Raw genomic sequence first — 4,814 nt, forward strand, 5'->3', positions numbered from 1 at the left:
GAGTTATCCCTGGGATCGTTATCCCTGATCCCAAATCCCGCTGGGAAAGCAAAGGGATGGGAATGGGGCGAGGTGTTCCCAAAGGATCGAGGAGAATCCCAAAGGATCACGGAATAACCAATATTTGACCCCCAGGGATCCAATCCAGCTCCAGGCCCTGCTCAGACATCCCAAAATTCCACATTTACAAACGCTCCCGGGGCTCTGGAAGCCTTGGGAATGTTCCCATTCCGTGGGGAGCCGGATCAGCCCCGAACCCTCTGGAAGGAGAAACTTTTCCCAAAATCCGACCTGAATCTGCAGGTGACACCAGAATCCAGGGAATCTGGGAATTTCCATCTCCATCCTCCAGGAATTCCAGAACTGCACAGGGACCGGGAATGGTCCAACCCAGAAAAATTCCTGGAATAATGCCTGGAATCCCGAGCCAGCGGGGAGAAGGGATTGTCCCTGAGGGATCCCAAGGGAATCTGAGGTTCCCAAGAGAATCCCAAGGGAAAACCTGCGGCAGGTCCTGCCCAGAGTGGGAAATTGGGATTGGGATTTCCAGGGAGTTTTCTCCTGGAGATCTCCAACCCCCCTGGGATGGGATCCATAAAAATCCACAATTCCCTAAATTCCCATTCCAGTTACATCCGTGTGGGATTCCCACCCCAATCCCATTCCCACATCATTCCCACACCATTCCAGCTGCATCCGTGTGGGATTCCCACCCCAATCCCATTCCCAAACCATTCCAGCTGTATCTATGTGGGATTCCCACCCCAATCATCTCCATGGGATTGGGGCCTCTCCTGCTTTTTGGGGAACATCTCCATGGGTTTTTGAGGAGCATCTCCATGGATTAGGGGCCTGTCCTCCTTTTTTTGGGGATATCTCTGTGGGTTTTAGGATCTGTCCTGATTTTTGAGAATTTCCTGCACTGGGATGTGACTTCCAGGGTTTTGCTTCCCTAAAGCAGCAGCGGTGCTGGAAATCCCAATCCTGGAGAAATTCCATAAAAATCCACCCAGGCCCACAAATTCCAGTTTTGTTTTTTTTTTTTTTCCACACACTGGAAAATTTGGAGCTGGAGAATGAGGATGGAATTCTGGGATTTCCCTTTCCTGGGGGATCCAGATTTTCCAAACTGGCTGGAGAAGGGGATGAAGAATCCCAGGAATTTCCTGAAGATCACAGGGACCCTAAAACAGAATTTGGGATTATCTTGATCACAAATTTTGGGATTTCGATGGAGGATTTTCCCTAAAAGGGGAAAAAATCCGGGAATGAGGAGAGGAAGAAAAATCCAGGAGCGCAGGAATCCGCAGGAATTTTAAAATTCAGGGATTTTTAATGGAAGCTGAGCCCAACAGAACCTCAAAATTCCATTTCCTCAAAATTCCCAAATCCCCAAAATTCCCTTTTCCCGAGCTTTTTCCCGGGGCATTGCTGCCATCTAGGGGCTTCTGGTTGAAAACATGGAAAAACAGGATTTATTCCTATTTTCCCAGCGTTATTCCCAAATTTTTCCCATTGGCTTTTCCTGCGGTTTTTTCCTGCTTTATTTGCAGCTTGGATCTTCCCGAAATTTTTTATTCCTAGATTATACCCAAGGTTTTTCCAAGATTTTTCATCCCAGCAAAGTTCATGCTTTATCCCTGGAAAAAATCCTGGCAAAGACTTGGATGCTTCCCAGAAAAAAACTTGGAAGGCACAAAACATCTTCGGGGCTCAGCTGGGATGTAAAATTCCCAAAAATTTCAGGAATGTGGGAATTCCCGGCTCCTCATCCCAGCAAATCCCTCATCCCACATGGATCCTCATTCCACCCATTTTCCGCCCTATTTCTGTAGGAAAAGGCTGAAAATTCCATAATTTTAGAGGTTTTTCCCAATTTCTGCTCCTTCTCCCTCTCAGCCGCCCAAAAGCGTTTTGGGAATGAGGGAACATCCAAGGAAAAGTGGGAATTCTCCTCCTGCTCTTCCCTGGGATCCACCCAGATGCCGTTTTCCCAAAATATTTTCATTCCCAGGAATCCCGGATTCCTTTAATTCCCGGTGCTCCTCATTCTAACGGGACAAAGCAGGCACGGAAAAAAAATTCCATGATTTTGAAATCATCAAGTTGAAATCGAGGAATGGGAATTCCCAAGGAAAATGGAGCTTAGGGAATGAAGAAAGAGCAGCCAAAGAAATGGGAATTCAAAGAAATTCAAAGGAATCCCTGGAATTTTTTAAGGAAAAATGGGATTTATTCCTGATTTCCCCAGATTTTCCTGGAGGTTTTCCATTGAACTTCCCCCGGATCCATCCAGGCTCATCCTGAGGAATCCAAGCACAAGGATCCTGCTGGATCCCTCTGGGAATGCCAGAGGGGGAGGGAATGAAGGGATGGGATGATCCCGGTGTCCTCCACACCAGATCCAGCCCCATATCCCATTGCAGGCAGGGATTTGGGATCACCTGGAATGAAGGCCTGCGATTGTCCAGGATGAAGGTGTGGGATTTTCCTGGTGTCCTTCAAAGATGAATCCAGTCCCACATCCTGGTGCAGGCAGGGATTTGGGATCACATGGAATGGAGGCGTGAGATGGTCCCGGTGTCCTCCAAAGCCAGATCCAGCCCCAGATCCCGGTGCAGGGAGAGGTTTGGGATCACCTGGAATGAACACAAGGGATTGTCCAGGATGAAGGTGTGAGATGGTCCCAGTGTCCTCCAAAGCCAGATCCAGCCCCAGATCCCGGTGCAGGCAGAGGTTTGGGATCACCTGGAATGAAGGGATTGTCCTGGTGTCCTTCAAAGCCAGATCCAGCTCCAAATTCCAATGCAGGCAGGGATTTGGGAACACCCAGAATGAAGGGATCTTCGGAATTGTCCTGGTGTCCTCCAAAGCCAGATCCAGCCCCACATCCTGGTACTGGTGGAGATTTGGGATCACCTGGAATGAACACATGGGATTGTCCCAGTGTTCTCCACACCAGATCCAGCCCCACATCCCATTGCAGGCAGGGATTTGGGATCACCTGGAATGAAGGCCTGCGATTGTCCAGGATGAAGGTGTGGGATTTTCCTGGTGTCCTTCAAAGATGAATCCAGTCCCACATCCTGGTGCAGGCAGGGATTTGGGATCACATGGAATGGAGGCGTGAGATGGTCCCGGTGTCCTCCAAAGCCAGATCCAGCCCCAGATCCCGGTGCAGGCAGAGGTTTGGGATCACCTGGAATGAAGGGATTGTCCTGGTGTCCTTCAAAGCCAGATCCAGCTCCAAATTCCAATGCAGGCAGGGATTTGGGAACACCCAGAATGAAGGGATCTTCAGAATTGTCCTGGTGTCCTCCAAAGACAGATCCAGCCCCACATCCTGGTACAGGTGGAGATTTGGGATCACCTGGAACGAAGGTGTGGGATGGTCCCGCTGTCCTCCACCTCAGATCCAGCCCCACATCCCAGAACAGATTCCCATGGACTCCAGGATCTCCGACGTCTTTCCCCAAGGCGTCTCCATGGCTCTTTGGTGGGAACTGGGGATCAAACACCGGGAAGGCCGAGGGAGCTCATCCCACAGTTCCTCCCCATCCCAGCCCTGTGGATCTTGGGTCCTTCCCAGTCCCAGGACAATTCCTTCCTTGGCAGGTCCTTCCCAACCCCAGCTCCCGCTGCTCCAGGCTCCTTGCACCCTGCTTGGAGCTCCCTGGAATTCCCCATCCTTGACATCCAGGATTTTTATCCCCACCAGGAGCTGGGGGCTCATCCAGGTCCCCAGACGAGGTTGGTGGAAGGGCTCAGGATTCCATGGAATTCTCGCTGTCTGATCCATGGCTCCGGGAAGGAGGATCCGATGTCCCAGTGCTGCTCGTTCCATCCGGCCCAGCATTCCCAAGTGTCCAGGGCCACTGGAACCTCCTCAGGGGAGTTTTGCAGGTGTCATTTTAATAGAAAATATCGTTTTATGGAAAATGGAATTTAAAGAGAATAACCTTTTATAGAGAAAATATAATTTTATATAAAACCATCCATCCATCCCTGGATCCCGCATCACTTATCCCAGAGAGGGAGGGAGGAAGGGAGGGAGGGATGATGGATGGATGGATGGATGGATGGATGGATGGATGGATGGATGGATGGATGGAGGGATGGAGGGATGGATGGATGGATGGATGGATGGATGGATGGATGGATGGATGGATGGATGGATGGATGGATGGATGGATGGATGGATGGGCGGATCCATGAATGGAGGGAGGTTCAGAGGGATGGATGGAGGGATAACGGGGAAAAGCAGGGAATCTTTTCCCGAGCCTTCCCGGCAGATTCCACACGGTGGCAGCAGGGATCTGCCGATGGAACGCCGAGAGACGCCGCGCTGCTTGTCCCAAAAAAACAGGGATGAAAGCCGAGGAACAGCTCCATGGAAGGGTTCAGGGATCCCCGGAGAGATCCCAAGGGAATTCCGCTCACAGGGAGAGAGGGAGGGAAAGGCCCCTGAGCTGTGTCCAGGCCGTGTCCGAGCTGTGTCCGATCGGTGCCAGGACACGCTGATCCCTCCGGAGCTGGGGGTTCCTGCAGGAACTCCGGGAATTCCCCCCTCAGGTGGCACTGTGGGACAGGGAAAAGGATCCCGACATGGTTCAGGTTGGGTTGGTGGCACCGTGGAGCCCATCCCATTCCATGTCCGGACACCTTCCCGGGTCCCAGGTGCCTCCAGCCCCATCCAGCCCGGCCTGGGACATTCCAGGGATCCAGGGGCAGCCACAGCTTTTCTGGGAAGCGGTGCCAGGGCCTCGCCTCCTTCCTGGGAACGAATTTCTTCCCACATTCCGCTCAAATTACCC

This window comes from Geospiza fortis, unplaced genomic scaffold, assembly GCF_000277835.1.
Source record: "Geospiza fortis unplaced genomic scaffold, GeoFor_1.0 scaffold4, whole genome shotgun sequence".
Classification (NCBI taxonomy): Eukaryota; Metazoa; Chordata; class Aves; order Passeriformes; family Thraupidae; genus Geospiza; species Geospiza fortis.